Here is a 19,161-nt window from a genome sequence, read left to right as displayed (position 1 = left end):
TGGGTAGCTAATTATTGGCTCATTTCACCCCCATTTTTTCAACTATTTCCACGGAAGTGTCAAGAGTTGTGTCGGTTTTTTGACACCCCCTCTCCCGAGGTAGGATTTGTTGTATGAAATTAAAAATAATTTGTCTGGCACGTAACAAACAATTTCCTGCCCTTTCACATGACTCACCCTACATATAACTCCTTACTTAATTAATGAACGGCCTCTAATTACAAAATAATTTCCGAACATTGTAAGAAAAGCCCTACGTCCTAGTTTCAAATTCACGTGCTTTCTACGTATTCACAAATTTCATAACGCTGAAGAGGGGGGTTCTTAAGATGTAACAGCTCATACAAAATTTTAAAAAGATTCATACAATATGCGTTACAAAAGGGTGGGTGGGTGTCAAAAATGGCCATTTTCGGCGTTATGAAATTTGTGAATAAACCCTAAAATGATTTTGAAGTGTAGAGCAAGCAAAACATGATTCGACACCGCCGTCAGTCACATTCGTTCTCGATTATGTTTCCAATGCAAAGCACCAAACGAAGCACATTGTGCTTTACTCCAAGTGTTTTGAAGAGTAGAGCTGGAGCTATCTTTTGTCTCTCACACAGTTGCAGTAATACTCGCACCTTCTTTTGTGTCACTTAACAAAAACAGGAGACGCACGCAAAAGTCGGGTGCAGCACATGCATATTTTGCACCGCTCCGAGTTTTCTGCCATTCTCTGCTTAAAACATTCCTTATTATTGTATCTTCAACTTTCTAGAAGAATACCCTCTTGAAAAAATTTTCCCAAACGAGCTATGACGGAAGGTCCCACTTACCCCGTATTCTCACTTGCCCCGGGTTACCTTAATAGTTTACAGAAACGTTCTGCTATAAGCTTGGCACAGATGTTTAAATACAAATTGACCAATTAATGAGCTTCGTGGCCTTACGGTTAGCGTCGTCAGTCGTTTAGGCACATTGTGCCACGCAGCGTAGATTCGATTCCCGCTCCAGTCGGTGGAAACTTTTTGTCAAACGAAAAATTCATCACTGGGCTACTGTGTTGTCCGTTGCTTAATGATCGTGATTGTTCAGTCTGTGCAGCCTTCGGCTGAAGACGGTGTAAATTGTCGTTTTAATAGCAAATTTAAGGTGTCCCGGGGACCTGAAGAAGAATATTTGTAGAATCAATCAAATGGCTCACAGGTTCACACTGATGCGTTTTTCTTAAAATCGTTTGACACAGTGGCTATATAACAGCCGAATCCGGAAACTATCTGTATCTTGAAATTGGCCTGCCTCCGGTGGCAGGGAAGCACAGCACCCTTTCCACTCGACCTGACCTAGTGACCCACCGGAATAACTCCGGCCATAGGGAACATTTCCAAGATCCTTTGGCCATTTTTAGGAGCTGGATATGTACACCAGTACACTGACAAAACTTAATTGAAATCTGTTTAGTACTCGCTGAGCGGTGAGAGCTTTAGTTTATTTTTTCTTTCACTCAGGCGTATACGGGCTAAATAATGCATTGAATTAAAATGTAAAATTACATACATACAATCGAGTTTTTGCTCGATGTTTGAGAATATTAATCATTGTTGAACCCTCGATGCTTGATGATTTTGGCACAATTAGAAGTCTGATGATTACCAGAATACGTGATTTTTACCTGTAAAGAAAAAGAAAAAAAAAGATGAACTAATTTGAAACTCAAGATCAAGTTTGGAAATTGAGTGTAAAAGTATTAAGGTGAAACAGTTTGCAATCAACTTCTAAGATTGAACTAAAACTTCAAAGGTACAAATCTCACGAAGAAAACATCCAACAACAGTTCACTTTTTATTTTGGCTTTGTGCACTGGCAGAAAGCTTAAAATAAGAAGATCAAAAACGTTTGCCAACTATTTATCCAGTTTAGTGCCTTTGAAAACGTGAGTAGGGGCACAAGTCGGCCATTGTACCGGCCATCTTTTGATTCCGAGATGTTTCACCTTAAGGTGAAGATGAATCGAAGCCAAAGTTCAAATTTTCTAGAGCACGGATCTGGAGAACCAAACATCCGTTTAAGCTGAAAACTTAATAGATCGTCACTAGCTGGTGGTACGACTTTCATAGCTCGGTATCAATGAATCTAAATCATCAATAAATCTCTTTCAATATGAACAACCTGACCCGTCTCAAATCTGGTAGTGACAGTGTCCAATCCAAGATTGTACGCCACTTTTTTCATAGTTTTATTTGTGTTACAAATTCACCGACAATATTTACCCACTTGACATTGTTTACGCGATGCAACAACACACTTATTTTCGTATTCCCTGTTTGTTTCTCTCCCCATTTTGTATGTAACTACATAGGTGTATGTCTGCCGGCTCGCTCCATCAATGCAGTGATGCAGCTAGATACATAGATGGATGCATCGCGCATCGTTTGTTCCATCGTCACCTTCACTAGCATACAAATTCAAATCGCGCGCCCTAGCCAGGTCCAAGTGCAATATTTGCTCCGACATTGCATCGGCTCCCAGCGCCACCAACGCCACTATCCAATGCATAATGGTTGATAGTAAATTAAATTTGGCCAAAACTGCAAACTATCACTTTTTAATGGACCAACCTACCGTGAGTAATTCAAAATGCCATTGCAAGGGCTATAGTGGACTTACAAGGAAGATATCTTCGGCAATGTTGGTTGATTGACTCTTTATTATGGGGAAATTCAGCCCTCCAATCTTCGGCAAAGTTGTTCAAAATCAAACAAAGGAAAACTTCCTTAGACATTTTAAATAATAGTCTGCAAAAATATTTCCATATGTTTATTACGTAAAAATGAAGTCCTAATCATATATAAAGATGTTGCCAAAGATACTATTATTCTAAAAAATCATCTTCGTAATGAAAATAATTTGCTCCTGCTTATTTCGCGATCTAACCCAAAGTGCATTGCGATCTAACCCAAAGTGCAATGGGAAGGTTCCATTTAGCTAGATGCTAATTCTTGTTTGCCCCATTTCAAGCGCAAAAAAGCAAAGAGAAACTTCCATGCAATGAGTTATTTTTTTTTTTGCTGCTACGACGGCAAATAATGCACTCATCGGACGGGTATCGTTGCCAATCATCACCTCCACGATTTCTAGGGAGGTAAATGCCTAGGTAGACCGTGAGGGAGACTTTTCGTGATTCTCGTGTCGGTGATCAATTGAAGCAATTCAAGCAATCAATTCAAACTTGTTAGAAGGTTTTAGGGGATGATTGCACTAGCAAATCTGAATTAATGCTTGAGATCGGCATCTTTTTTCAATTTTTGGCATTTGATTTCAAGAGATGTACGATGTTTTCTTTTTTATCTCTTTATTAGTTTCATTTCAAACATTACATTCATTTCTTATATCTAGGTGTACTGTGTTAGGCAACACTATCATCGTAATTTGGTAAAACCAAATTAAGCTTTTATTAATAACATTATTCACAAACAACATATCATATTACATTTGCCGTAGCAGTTCTGAATTTTTACAGGAGAGTTATATAACGCATTTATCGTGGCATTAGAAGATAGCAACCATTTTTGTCTATTTTTTTAATATTTCTGAGCGAACAAGGTCGCTAAAATCAAACGTTTGGGCGCAAATAGAAAAGCGCATGAAACCGGCAAAATAAATGGCTGAGCAAAATATGAACTTATTGCAAGTTAATTTCCGTACTTCAGTTTGAAGCAAATGAACTTACTGCCCAGAGCATTGAAAGACAAATAGGCAGCTATGAAAGTATATTCAAAAGAAACACACAAAGTTTCAAATACTTTGGATTCAAATGACGAAAATAGTTGATGTTTTATACGTCCATGAATAATTATAGCAATTCCCCCACATGCTCCATCCAGTCGATCTTAACGATAAACAAAAAAGTTTAGATCTCTTTTGAGTTTGGATCCAGGTTTCCAATAAGTTTCAGTAATAGCTGTATTAGCTGTAAGAAAATTAAACAACTCGTACTTATTACCATTCAAAAAACGAGCATTCCAATTTAAAAAAATCAAGAAACTACTTGAGTCTATTAGAGAAACGTCATCCAATAACAACTTTATTAGTAAATTTCACACCAACTTGAACTGCTTCAGCCATTGTGATGGTTTTGAATATTGCATCAATCATCATTGGCGTAGGAACAGAGAGAGGGGGGGGGGCAGGCCCCCCTTCAGAGTCATCCAGGCCCCTCCAGAATTTTGGATGATAAGATATATAAAAATGAATAAAAAATTACATAATTGTAAAGTGAAGAAAAATCTTTTGAATCAATTGACAAATATTCGTCAGCAGTTACGTTCTTTTGTCCTGTAACAATAGTGGTAAAACCTCGCTTGTCGTAAACAGCATCAGTGTGACGGTTCTGTCTTCGTGCGACCATCGAAAGATTAATCGTTCGGCTGTCGCTCGACAACTCCGTTGCAGACAATACTGTGATACTAACGACTGTCAGTATCCAGGAAATGCGATTCCTTAAATTTATATTTTTTGAACAGTACAAACAATAATATTTCAAATGTTTTAGCATAGAGCAACATTTTAATTGCAATATGATTTCCTATGTTCTTAGAGGGTGCTCTGAATAATACAACTTGGAGGGTCCATACAATAATTATAACTCGTATAAAATTAATACAACTCGACAATATTAATAGATATTAAAGCTGTCGGCAAACAAATAAATAGGCAAAATTACAAAAGGAACTCCTAAGACATAAGATATCTGGAATTATTGACGAAAAACAAGGCCTTATTCATAAATACATCCTTCAAGGAATTTCAACCTGGTTAAGGCTTCTATGAAAAGTTAAAAAAAAAATCGGCCATAGTTTTTTTCATTCCAGCGATATGTTCTTTCTTTGTTTTCGATTCAATTTTTTAAATAATTTCTTAAATTAAATTTAAATTGCTCAAGTTCTATACTACGTTTTACCTAGAAAAAAAATGTGCAGTCTCTAGAATTTTAGTATAATCAAATTCGTTAAGGTATATCAAAGAATCTTTAAACCTTTTGCTTCAGATCTCTTAGAATCTCTTAGAAATTAGTCAAATAATATTGTGAGATTTGTTCATGTTCAAGTTTATCCCGAAATGCGTTCCCGGATTTAACTAAAAGAAAAGACTTACCCTTTCAAAATTTCAAACTTTGCCTTAGCTATTTTTCCAAAAAAATCATTGATTTTGTCAATTTTCTTTGTATAGTTTTCCCAAAAAAGTTATTGAAAACTTTATAGCAAAGTTCATCAAAAGTACTTCAGAAATATTTGCAAAATACATCGTAAATTGCGTCACAAATTCTGATTTGCTTTTTTTCTGTAAATTCTACTTCAAATCCCCGGATGATATAGAAATTATCTACAAAAAGTATTTTTGGAATGCCTATCGGCTTCGAATCTTCACAGGAAATTTATTGAAAACTCCCAGGAATACTTTTGCTCCAGAAATTAGCATGGCGATAAAGTAAATCTGTGGAAAAACATTTAGAATAATAACTGGGCAGGGATTGATCAACAAATTCATAAAGAAATTAAATAAATACTTTTATCAATTCTGCAAAAAAATCATATTCTGGAATTGAATTCTGGTGCAATTCCAAGGCAGGCTTTTTGGCGGAATCGGGCATCCAGAAGTCGAAGATGGTAGAACCTTCCTTAGTCGTGTGGTTAGAGTCCGCGGCTTCAAAGCAAAGCAATGCTGAAGGTGTCGATTCCCGGTCAGTTCAGGATGTTTTCGTAATGGAAATCTCCTTGACTTCCACACAATACACGAATGCGAAAATGGCAACTTTGGCAAAGAAAGCTTTCAGTTAACAACTGTGGAAGTGCTCATAAGAACACTAAGCTGAGAAGCAGGCTCTGTCTCAGTTAGGACGTTTATGCCAAAAATAAGAAGAAGGAAAGAATTTGAAGAATTGTCAGGAGAAATTCTGGGATGAACTCTTTGACAAATCACTGCAGGAACTCTTGAAAGATTCCAAGCTAGGACTTCTGGTAAATTCCACAAGGAGCTACTGGCAAAGTTCTGAACAGTACTTAAAAAGGGTTTCAAAATCTAGTGGAGAACTTTGTATAGAACTCTTGTAAAATTTATGGAAAGAACTACTGAAGCTCAAACTATTTGGATGATAGAAGATAGAAGATAGAAGATAGAAGATAGAAGATAGAAGATAAAAGATAGAAGATAGAAGATAGAAGATAGAAGATAGAAGATAGAAGATAGAAGATAGAAGATAGAAGATAGAAGATAGAAGATAGAAGATAGAAGATAGAAGATAGAAGATAGAAGATAGAAGATAGAAGATAGAAGATAGAAGATAGAAGATAGAAGATAGAAGATAGAAGATAGAAGATAGAAGATAGAAGATAGAAGATAGAAGATAGAAGATAGAAGATAGAAGATAGAAGATAGAAGATAGAAGATAGAAGATAGAAGATAGAAGATAGAAGATAGAAGATAGAAGATAGAAGATAGAAGATAGAAGATAGAAGATAGAAGATAGAAGATAGAAGATAGAAGATAGAAGATAGAAGATAGAAGATAGAAGATAGAAGATAGAAGATAGAAGATAGAAGATAGAAGAGAGAAGATAGAAGATAGAAGATAGAAGATAGAAGATAAAAGATAGAAGATAGAAGATAGAAGATAGATTCTCTAGGAATTCTTCCATGAATTTATCCTGGAGCGCTCTAGAAACTTCTCCAGTCATTTCAGATTGTTCCTATAACCTCAAATTTTGTAAAGATATTCATTCATGTTTCAATCAATCTGTACCAGCCATTTAGAGACATATCCCCAAACTTTAGCATTTTGTATGGGTAACTTTTGTCACTGACCTTACATCATCGTTTTTATAATCCCTATTTTAAATTCAACATCACCGTGTCGCGGTTCCGGGTCATTTGGCCGAATGCCATTTGGTAGAATGCCGTTTGGCCGAACGCCATTTGACCGAAAGGGTCATTTGGCCGAATGCCATTTGGCCGAATGCCGTTTGGCCGAAATAGGAAACAATAGTGAATTGCAGTTAGCATGTTATTGTAGTGAGTTTCGAAGCTCAATTTCAAAGAACTTATCAACTTATTTTTAAAGAAGGTACATCAAAGATGATTAACCTTCTTTAAAAATAAGTTACATAATTGGCTCTTTGATGTTAGTTTAACAAACAGTCAGTGCTGATCGAAGAACATCCTAAATGTAAGCAAATATTCACTTTTCTGCTAGCGGTAATAGCTGCCAGCAGAAGTTTTTGCATTGTGTTTGTAGTCAGTGTTTTGTCGCTTCTAGATAAGAAACAATTAAAATATTTGAATTTTGATTCCTCTGTATAACAGTTAGTTGAAACGGAGCTAAAAGTAGTATTCATATTGAACATAGAGGGTAGCACAAGAGGGAATTATACAAAAACAAGTACACTCATATTTCATTGATAGACATTAAACGCTAAGAATCAAAACAAAACCAGAAAACGTATCAGTTGAAATAAAATCTGTAGCAGAACAGAGTTTCTGGTTAAAATTAAACCTTTGCAATAAAAAGAAACCTACTGGATCCGTCTAAAGTGTTGATTTTCATGAACAGTCAGCTTTTGACAGTAACACGACTTATTAGTCCTGCTGCAGGAGCTTTTTCCACTTAATTGTTCCGATTGACTCCGGTTTACTGCTATATGCAAGCAACGGTGCAGAGCTCTATTCACACGTTGCAATCCTAATATTGGAGGAGAATCAGAAAGAACAGCCTATGATCAAAAGAAGAAAAAATCTCTTATGACAATTTAAGCAAGTGCGATGCAAACAATTTTTGTATTAGTATAACAACAAAGAACTACCGATGATTTAAAGGAGATAAAATTCCCAAATAAAATATAGGCTGCCAGTATAACTCTAAAGAATAGCCTATGCTTAAAAGAAGGAAAAACTTCTAATGAAATCATTAAAAAACTGGAACCCTATCATACCGTTGGTAGCCACAGATGAAACAACTAGGAGTTTTGAGTCTTGATGCAATGAGTGGAGTTCACAACTTAGTCCTAAATCACGGGTCAATTTTATCATTCTCTTGGAGCACTCATATAGCGACAAATATGACGTCCCATCACATCATTAAAGTCAATTAATTATTGGGTAACACCTAAGAATCTTACACATAAGTAATGTAGTAATTTGATTTTTTTTTTGTTCGTAATTCGGCCAAACGGCATTCGGCCAAACGACCCGTTCGGCCAAATAGCATTCGGCCAAACGGCGTTCGGCCAAGTGGCCGGACACCCCGTTTCGCTATTTGGTAGCACCTGCAACTCCTAATGAAACTGAATCCAGCAGGCAACAAAAATTGAAAAGTTTACACTCTCGCTGGCTGTGTAAAGACCGAACGCATTTGATTATACTGCGTAGATTGACCCACGGTCGTAAAACAGTTTAATTAAGCAGCTCCCTGAAGCTACCACCTGCGGCACCTGGTAGCAATGATGCTGTCCATTCTTCATAAATTGGATCGAACAAAATTTGCGTTGCATGTTTGGATTAATGGTGGTTGCTATTTGTAGCTTTTGCTTTGTCCAATTCACTAAATTGAATTATTAAAAATGCAGTTGAAACTTTGGTGCATAGCATATTGGACCAATACATATTTTTTCGCTCATATTATTGGATGTATGGTCTACTTCAATCTATAATTAGCAGACAGGATACAAGCTTTTAAATCTCAAATCCAATTTAGATCAAATAAACTACCGGCCCACAAAGTACAACCTAACCCTGTTTCGGTGCACCGTGTCGGTTTCACGATAAACCATGGTGCTTTCAAAATCATATTTCAAACGAAAACTCAACCACAACAAAGAAATTGATTGCATTTTCCAATTACAATCATTCTGAATATGCATTGGGCTGGATGGGATTTCTCTATATCACATCAACCTTTCCCTATTTATTCCACTGCATCCCAGTAGGACATTGTCAACTGGTGGCCAAAGGACGAGTGCGTCACACGTGGGACACATTACAAAAATTCTATGCCTTATGTGACATTTTTGTCTATATCAAAGATTAATCAATGAAATTCTGTTTGAGAAGAGGTAAAATTTTGACCCCACTCATTATCATTTCTTTGAAGTTTGTCAATGATAATGGTTTTGATTGCTTTATTTTTCTAAGTGTATACACTCGATCGCACTGTAATCAATAGTGACTATGGTATTGGTGGTGGATACCCGAGTAGGAGAAAATTGCTGCTGGATATCAAATTATTATAATATTCCATACAAGATAACACATTTCGAAGTTTTGTCTCATTCGACGTTTTGCCTTTCGACCATTTGTCCCAAAGCCTAGTCTCGGCATCCTAAACCAATCATTCATTGAACATTATTTGATTACTTGTTTTAATTATGAATCGTGGTTTACGGCCAACCAGCCGAGTGGAAGTTTAACAACTACCGAAAAGCTAAACATTACATATAATTTGCAATTGGATTAGATGGACAAATTGATGTGAAGATTTGCGAAAAAGTTACACGTCTTCTCAGTGAGAATCGAACTCACGACTCCCCGATCTCTAGTTGGGGCGCGTTAACCACTACGCCATGAGAGGACTCATGAACGCAGAAGTTAACCTGAATTCGATTTCAGCTCAATAATCACGTGGTCCTCTTTCGCAAAGTGCACCTCTTTCGGAAGAATTAGATGCCCATCCAAACACAACGCTTTCTATATATATCCAATGCCTAGCCCGAGAGCGCATTGTTTTTTAGATATAGGAATAGCACACTACACTAGCCAGCAACTGCGCTGGCTGAGGTTTCTATTGTGTGGGCTTCCAATGGGTCGCGACGTTCTCAAACGACCGGTTACGGAACATGAGTCCGTTGCTCGATAAATACTTGTTTTAATTATGAATCGTGGTTTACGGCCAACCAGCCGAGTGGAAGTTTAACAACTACCGAAAAGCTAAACATTACATATAATTTGCAATTGGATTAGATGGACAAATTGATGTGAAGATTTGCGAAAAAGTTACACGTCTTCTCAGTGAGAATCGAACTCACGACTCCCCGATCTCTAGTTGGGGCGCGTTAACCACTACGCCATGAGAGGACTCATGAACGCAGAAGTTAACCTGAATTCGATTTCAGCTCAATAATCACGTGGTCCTCTTTCGCAAAGTGCACCTCTTTCGGAAGAATTAGATGCCCATCCAAACACAACGCTTTCTATATATATCCAATGCCTAGCCCGAGAGCGCATTGTTTTTTAGATATAGGAATAGCACACTACACTAGCCAGCAACTGCGCTGGCTGAGGTTTCTATTGTGTGGGCTTCCAATGGGTCGCGACGTTCTCAAACGACCGGTTACGGAACATGAGTCCGTTGCTCGATAAATACTTGTTTTAATTATGAATCGTGGTTTACGGCCAACCAGCCGAGTGGAAGTTTAACAACTACCGAAAAGCTAAACATTACATATAATTTGCAATTGGATTAGATGGACAAATTGATGTGAAGATTTGCGAAAAAGTTACACGTCTTCTCAGTGAGAATCGAACTCACGACTCCCCGATCTCTAGTTGGGGCGCGTTAACCACTACGCCATGAGAGGACTCATGAACGCAGAAGTTAACCTGAATTCGATTTCAGCTCAATAATCACGTGGTCCTCTTTCGCAAAGTGCACCTCTTTCGGAAGAATTAGATGCCCATCCAAACACAACGCTTTCTATATATATCCAATGCCTAGCCCGAGAGCGCATTGTTTTTTAGATATAGGAATAGCACACTACACTAGCCAGCAACTGCGCTGGCTGAGGTTTCTATTGTGTGGGCTTCCAATGGGTCGCGACGTTCTCAAACGACCGGTTACGGAACATGAGTCCGTTGCTCGATAAATACTTGTTTTAATTATGAATCGTGGTTTACGGCCAACCAGCCGAGTGGAAGTTTAACAACTACCGAAAAGCTAAACATTACATATAATTTGCAATTGGATTAGATGGACAAATTGATGTGAAGATTTGCGAAAAAGTTACACGTCTTCTCAGTGAGAATCGAACTCACGACTCCCCGATCTCTAGTTGGGGCGCGTTAACCACTACGCCATGAGAGGACTCATGAACGCAGAAGTTAACCTGAATTCGATTTCAGCTCAATAATCACGTGGTCCTCTTTCGCAAAGTGCACCTCTTTCGGAAGAATTAGATGCCCATCCAAACACAACGCTTTCTATATATATCCAATGCCTAGCCCGAGAGCGCATTGTTTTTTAGATATAGGAATAGCACACTACACTAGCCAGCAACTGCGCTGGCTGAGGTTTCTATTGTGTGGGCTTCCAATGGGTCGCGACGTTCTCAAACGACCGGTTACGGAACATGAGTCCGTTGCTCGATAAATACTTGTTTTAATTATGAATCGTGGTTTACGGCCAACCAGCCGAGTGGAAGTTTAACAACTACCGAAAAGCTAAACATTACATATAATTTGCAATTGGATTAGATGGACAAATTGATGTGAAGATTTGCGAAAAAGTTACACGTCTTCTCAGTGAGAATCGAACTCACGACTCCCCGATCTCTAGTTGGGGCGCGTTAACCACTACGCCATGAGAGGACTCATGAACGCAGAAGTTAACCTGAATTCGATTTCAGCTCAATAATCACGTGGTCCTCTTTCGCAAAGTGCACCTCTTTCGGAAGAATTAGATGCCCATCCAAACACAACGCTTTCTATATATATCCAATGCCTAGCCCGAGAGCGCATTGTTTTTTAGATATAGGAATAGCACACTACACTAGCCAGCAACTGCGCTGGCTGAGGTTTCTATTGTGTGGGCTTCCAATGGGTCGCGACGTTCTCAAACGACCGGTTACGGAACATGAGTCCGTTGCTCGATAAATACTTGTTTTAATTATGAATCGTGGTTTACGGCCAACCAGCCGAGTGGAAGTTTAACAACTACCGAAAAGCTAAACATTACATATAATTTGCAATTGGATTAGATGGACAAATTGATGTGAAGATTTGCGAAAAAGTTACACGTCTTCTCAGTGAGAATCGAACTCACGACTCCCCGATCTCTAGTTGGGGCGCGTTAACCACTACGCCATGAGAGGACTCATGAACGCAGAAGTTAACCTGAATTCGATTTCAGCTCAATAATCACGTGGTCCTCTTTCGCAAAGTGCACCTCTTTCGGAAGAATTAGATGCCCATCCAAACACAACGCTTTCTATATATATCCAATGCCTAGCCCGAGAGCGCATTGTTTTTTAGATATAGGAATAGCACACTACACTAGCCAGCAACTGCGCTGGCTGAGGTTTCTATTGTGTGGGCTTCCAATGGGTCGCGACGTTCTCAAACGACCGGTTACGGAACATGAGTCCGTTGCTCGATAAATACTTGTTTTAATTATGAATCGTGGTTTACGGCCAACCAGCCGAGTGGAAGTTTAACAACTACCGAAAAGCTAAACATTACATATAATTTGCAATTGGATTAGATGGACAAATTGATGTGAAGATTTGCGAAAAAGTTACACGTCTTCTCAGTGAGAATCGAACTCACGACTCCCCGATCTCTAGTTGGGGCGCGTTAACCACTACGCCATGAGAGGACTCATGAACGCAGAAGTTAACCTGAATTCGATTTCAGCTCAATAATCACGTGGTCCTCTTTCGCAAAGTGCACCTCTTTCGGAAGAATTAGATGCCCATCCAAACACAACGCTTTCTATATATATCCAATGCCTAGCCCGAGAGCGCATTGTTTTTTAGATATAGGAATAGCACACTACACTAGCCAGCAACTGCGCTGGCTGAGGTTTCTATTGTGTGGGCTTCCAATGGGTCGCGACGTTCTCAAACGACCGGTTACGGAACATGAGTCCGTTGCTCGATAAATACTTGTTTTAATTATGAATCGTGGTTTACGGCCAACCAGCCGAGTGGAAGTTTAACAACTACCGAAAAGCTAAACATTACATATAATTTGCAATTGGATTAGATGGACAAATTGATGTGAAGATTTGCGAAAAAGTTACATTTTGATTGTATTAAACAATTCTTTTAATACCATAATAAAATCACATTGTGTTATAATCAATACCTGGATGACTGGTCAATACCTCAATATGTTATAATACCAAAAACATGGAAAGATGAGTGGTAGTTACACGTTTCTGCTCGGGAACTGAAGGATAAATACCAACAATGGTATATGAAGAAAAAAATATCCACACTAAACTAATCCGGTTTAATTTAATTAGTCGGCACTTCAACCGAGCGAATGACGACAATGCAGTTCAATCCTGGTGATTGAAGGACTCAACCATTTTTTTTATCCAGCATTAACTGGTAGCAAGGACATGAGGATTGCAAGAGGACTGTCGATTTATAATAAGCAGGATCCAATGTAATTGATGGCATATCTTCAGTCATTCATGACGTATGTAAGTACATACCGGTCGGTGTGGTGTCGACAACAAGCATTCTGACTGACCCATACTCGACAATTGATGACAGGTGTACGGATTATAATTATTACATGCGACAAGCATGGTTATGGGCAGCCATAAGCTACTCCTCAGGCCAATGTGGGATCGTGTTTGATAAAATATCAATTACGGGTTATGAATAAATAAACCTCCAAAGTAACACGAGCAGATATTTGATTGCGGTAGAATGTTCGGCATAGACTAGAGCAACAAGCTTTATTTTATGTGGATATTGGGGTTTATTGATTGATGTCATAAAAAAATGTTTTATCGCGGGTTTTATATTTTTCATTCGATGTTTCTTCTTCTTGTTCGAGTTGTGTTCACACTAGGACAGAGCTTGCTTCTCAGTTAAAGTGTACGTCCACTGTTTTTAACTAAGAGCTTTCTTTGTCAAAGTTGCATTTTTTTTTATTTTATATTTTATTTTATATTCCTATTCCTTTATTAGTATCATTTCAAGAATTAAATTCATTTCTTATATCTAAGTGTTCTGTGTTCAACAACACTATTATCCCAATTTGGTTAAACATAATAAAGTTTAATTACAATTTGTTAACAACTTTTTACATTTCATTTGTCTATCAGTTCAGAATTTTTACAGATGAGTTGATTTCACCTTCTTAAAAAAGAAAAAAAGAGCTTTCACTTAACTCAGCCTAAATTTACCTAAATACATAACACATTTATCGTGACAATCAAAGATTGTAACTATTCTTTTCTCAAGTTGCAAATAATGTTATTCAACATTTGTTCCAATTTTTCAACACTGGATGTACTGTGTAACTCATTAGTACTATAACAAGGAGGAAGCTTCAGAATCATTCAGATTATTATTATTTATTTTGAATCCTCTGCAGAGATTTCTTCCTGGTATTACAACAATTCCAGGTTCAAGAAATATTCTAAAATACATGAATAGTTAACTTTATTTTAAAATGAATAGAAATTCATTAAAATGGCTTTTAAAATACATATACAAAAACTAAATTTCAAAGCGTTTTCATTTATTTTTCATGAACATCATGGTTATTGAATAAATTTTAGAAAATTAGAAATCTAGAAAACAAAAACTCAGAATAACGAACTTTTCAGTTGGGAGAAAACGTTTATTTGTCTGTTTAATGCAAACATGTTAGTTCAAAATATGTGAACGACATAAATAATGAAAAAAAAAACAGGAGCGCTTTTTATTTATATTGTTAGAATAATAGGGAAACTTTTCAAATGATCTGAAGAAGATGACCTATTCAGGAATCCTTGTAATTTTCCGAATTGATTGGGATGAATTCCAAGTCCGTTTAAAATAAGTAATTTTCTGAGGAATAATCCAAAAAAGAACAGCATTGCTCATACTTGAATTTCAATAGCAAATTCAATGGTAATCACGCCTAAATTTATCTTAACAGTGAATTAATCATTGGTTGAAAACCACTGATAGGAACTAATCTAGCAAGACTAATAGCAGGTCTCTTTTAGAGATTTTATCTTCATTTTAATGTAAGTCTCTAAAAAGTCTCTATTTTGAAGGTAAGGTCTCTAAAGTATTTATTTTTTTACTATAATGATCTCCAAAGTAACTATTTTCATCTATCTCCTTGTAGTGAATCCTGGTGCATAATTCTAGATGCTGCAGAGAAATCATCCAACTCTTACGCGATTATTTTCCAGGAGGAGCTTCAAGAATGTTTCTAGTGAAATCTCCATCCATTTCTTCTAGAATCCCTTCAGGAGCTCATCCAGCTATCCCTCCGGAAATGTCTCTACAGTTTTCTAACAAACTCTTCTAGGTATTCGACCAGAAATTTATTCAGAATATTTTTCAGGAAATTAAACGAAACACCAGCAATTTCCACAATACTCTGAATTTTTTGCCAGCTGCTATTCCAAAACTTCCTCAGTATATTTTTCCACTAAATCTTCCACGGATTTCTCCAGTAGTTATTCTAGCAGATCTTCCGAAGTTTCTTCAAATCGTACATGAAAATACTCAAATACATTCTACAGTTCGCTTGTTCGCTTATTGATTTTTCCAGAAACCCTACACAAACTCCTCTAGAAGTTCTCACGTTGATTTTATTAGTTTTTCATCAACAGTTTATTTCAGCAATTGCTAAAAAAAACCTTCTTGGACTATTCCAGGAAATCTATCAAGACTTCTTCCAGGAATTCATTCAGAATTTTATCTACGAATTTCTAAAAAAGTTTGTCAACCAATTACTTTTGCAGTTTTTTTCAAAGAATTCTCGAGCAACTTTTCAAATGAAATCTTCAAGAATTCTTCCAATTTTTTTAAGGTTTAAGATCGGCAACATTTATTCCGTTCATGCATACACAAAATTATGTCAATTTATTTCTAGAATGTTGTTACAGAAAATTCTAGAAAACATTATTGACAGATTCGATTGACAATGATTTCCTTCGTGCCTTCTCAGAAATTAGGGATCTTTCATACATTTTTTCAATTTCTACAGAAGTTTCCTTAGAGATTACTCTAGGATTTGTTTAAGAAATATGTTTTGAATATTTAAAGGAATTTCTCCAAAAAATCCTAAAATAATCCTTAACAATTCCATGGCGAACCCTGAAAACATTCCTTAATATAAACTTTAAGAACTTCCTTGGTAAATTTCTCAAAAAATTTCCTTGGTAAATTTCTCAAAAATTTTCCTCCGAAACTTCAAAGAAATACCTGGAAAGGTTTATGTTGGATTTTAGAAAGTAATCTATGAAGATAAACTGAATGAAGTTCCACGTTGAATTTTGAAAAATATTTTTAGAGAGATCGATGAAATATGGCCGTTAAACAATCAATAGATGGATTCCTGAAGAAATCGTTGGAATAATGCCTGAAGGAAGTTTTGGTGCATACCTGAATTATTTTAAGATGAAATGCCTGGAAGCAATCTTAAAAAAATGCGTACAATAATATTTATCGCAATGTCATGAGAGCGGTTCCACAGAAAATGACGACTTTTATCACAAATTTCATTTTTATATATTTTGATTTGGATGAAATTTTGCACATGCTTTCTTTATGCCCAAAAATGCATTTTTGCATCATCGGCTCGCCATTTTGACTCTAGCCTTACTTTTGAGAAGGGCCTAAGAAAAAAATCCCTAATAATTTTCAAAAAATTATAACTTAGAAACGGTTTGTCCGATCAGTTTGGTGCCATCCGCAAAGTTTTAGGTTATTGTTGGGACTATCTGGAAAAAAATATACACTGTAAAAAAAATGTTGTAATTTTTTATATATCGAAAATAAAGCTTAAAAATTAATTTTCTCAAAAATCGTATTTTTGATTTTTTTTCATTTTTTTATATGTTAAAGTAGACAAAAAATGAAGTATTTTGCACAGTGGGTCAAGATGGAGAAATCATGGAAAAAAAGTTATGATTTTTTGAAAATAGGGTTCCGCAAAGTTTTAGGTTATTGTTGGGACTATCTGGAAAAAAAATATACAGTGTAAAAAAAAAAAATTTGTAATTTTTTATATATCGAAAATAAAGCTTAAAAATCAATTTTCTCAAAAATCGTATTTTTGATTTTTTTTTTAATATGTTAAAGTAGAGAAAAAATAGTCTTTTGCACAGTGGGTTAAGATGGAGAAATCATGGACAAAAAAGTTATAATTTTTTTAAAAAAGGTTGATTTTTCAATATGGTCTAAATAAACTTTTTGAATGCTTTTCGACTTGATTTTATGAAAGTACGCAAAATTTTCAACAAAAAAGGTATATAAGAAAATTTTGCTAATTGCTACCGAAACATTTGAAAAGTTTATAATGACCATTTTCAACAAATTCACCTTTTTTTAAAAAATCATAACATTTTTGTCCATGATTTCTCCATATTGACCCACTGTACAAAAGACTTCATTTTTTGTCTACTTTAACATATAAAAAATAAAAAAAATCAAAAATACGATTTTTGAGAAAATTGATTTTTAAGCTTTATTTTCGATATATAAAAAATTACAACATTTTTTTTACAGTGTATATTTTTTTCCAGATAGCCCCAACAATAACCTAAAACTTTGCGGAAGACTCCAAACTGATCGGACAAACCGTTTCTAAGTTATATTATAATGACCGAAAATTGAAAATTATATCATAATTTTGTATTAAAATCGCTGTATCTTTAAAACGGTAAAAGTTAGCCTGATTTTTCTGTTTACCTTTTTTGTTGTAAATTTTGCGTACTTTCATAAAATCGAGTTGAAAAATATTTAAAAAGTTTATTATGACCATTTTCAAAAATTCACCTATTTTCAAAAAATCATAACTTTTTTGTCCATGATTTCTCCATCTTGACCCACTGTGCAAAAGACTTCCTTTTTTGTCTACTTTAACATATAAAAAAATAAAAAACAAAAATACGATTTTTGAGAAAATTGATTTTTAAGCTTTATTTTCGATATATAAAAAATTACAACATTTTTTTTTACAGTGTATTTTTTTTTTTCAGATAGTCCCAATAATAACCTAAAACTTTGCGGAAGGCACCAAACTGATCGGACAAACCGTTTCTAAGTTATAATTTTTTGAAAATTATTAGGGATTTTTTTCTTAGGCCCTTCTCAAAAGTAAGGCTAGAGTCGAAATGGCGAGCCGATGATGCAAAAATGCATTTTTGGGCATAAAGAAAGCATGTGCAAAATTTCATCCAAATCAAAAAATACAAAAGTAAACCGACATTCGAATTCAAATGGAACCGCTCATTTGTAATATGGATCATTGAAGGTAGTTTTTGTCAGTGCTCACCGCTTCAAAACAAAGACGCCACTGTATATGGGATTTAGCATTGTGACAGCATTGCTGTTCTGTCAAACACACAAGGCTACGGTGGCGCTATCTATGCTTTCCATAGCGGCTGTTTTGGTTATATTAATGATCCATTCCATAGAGAAATGTCTGGGCCACATTTTTGAAAAAAAAATCCAATTCTTGTATGATCTCTATTTGAACTCTTGTTGGTCCTAACTTGAGCCTGAGGAAGCCAAGAGCAGGTTTAGGAACATTTTGTTATGAGTCACATCCTGAACCAAGCCGAAATGATTGTTCATACACAACATTTTATTTGTTCCTGGAAAGCACTAGAGAATTAACACGATAACGCGAACAAAGTGTTCATCTCTCTAAAGTATCTTTTTTTACGCAAAACATCTGATCTATCTAACCCTAGCTAAACCACCCTAGCTTATGCTGCTAGGATTAAAAGTGATTTTCATCCGAATTTTTTCCTTCTTTTGAACATAGTCTATTATTTCGATTTGTACTGGTTCCATAACTATTGATCCATTTTTAATTGGGCATTTTCCTTATTTAAATCATCGGAAATTCTTTATTGTTATACTGATATAATACCTAATTATTTGCATTCCACTCGCTTACATTTTTATAAGACATTTTTCCTTCATTTGATCATATGCTGTTGTTTCATATTTGAATATTTTTCGTAGTTGATTGGACGCTCATCTTATTAAAGGGTTAAATTAGATGTTATTCTTCTCAAAGATTAACTCTCACTGTTTTTTTTTCGTTGTGAAAAGAAGAAGCTTAAACTTCTTGTTACAAGAACTATGAATTAATTTACTTGAAACAATTCGAAGCATCGAAGCAAACCGATGCTACAGAAGAATGAATAAGTCGTAAACCG

At 35.8% G+C, this 19,161-nt stretch overlaps 1 protein-coding gene across 11 annotated transcripts in view; it reads right to left on the bottom strand.

Annotated features, from left to right (window-relative positions):
* LOC5570006 (protein TIC 214) overlaps nt 1-19,161 on the bottom strand; it is a 245,805-nt gene that overhangs the window by 186,057 nt on the left and 40,587 nt on the right. The gene's annotated exons all lie outside the window — the stretch shown is intronic.

This window comes from Aedes aegypti, chromosome 3 (genome assembly GCF_002204515.2).
Source record: "Aedes aegypti strain LVP_AGWG chromosome 3, AaegL5.0 Primary Assembly, whole genome shotgun sequence".
Lineage (NCBI taxonomy): Eukaryota > Metazoa > Arthropoda > Insecta > Diptera > Culicidae > Aedes > Aedes aegypti.
The sequence above is the reverse complement of the archived record's forward strand: the minus strand, read 5'-3'. Positions and strand labels throughout refer to the sequence as shown.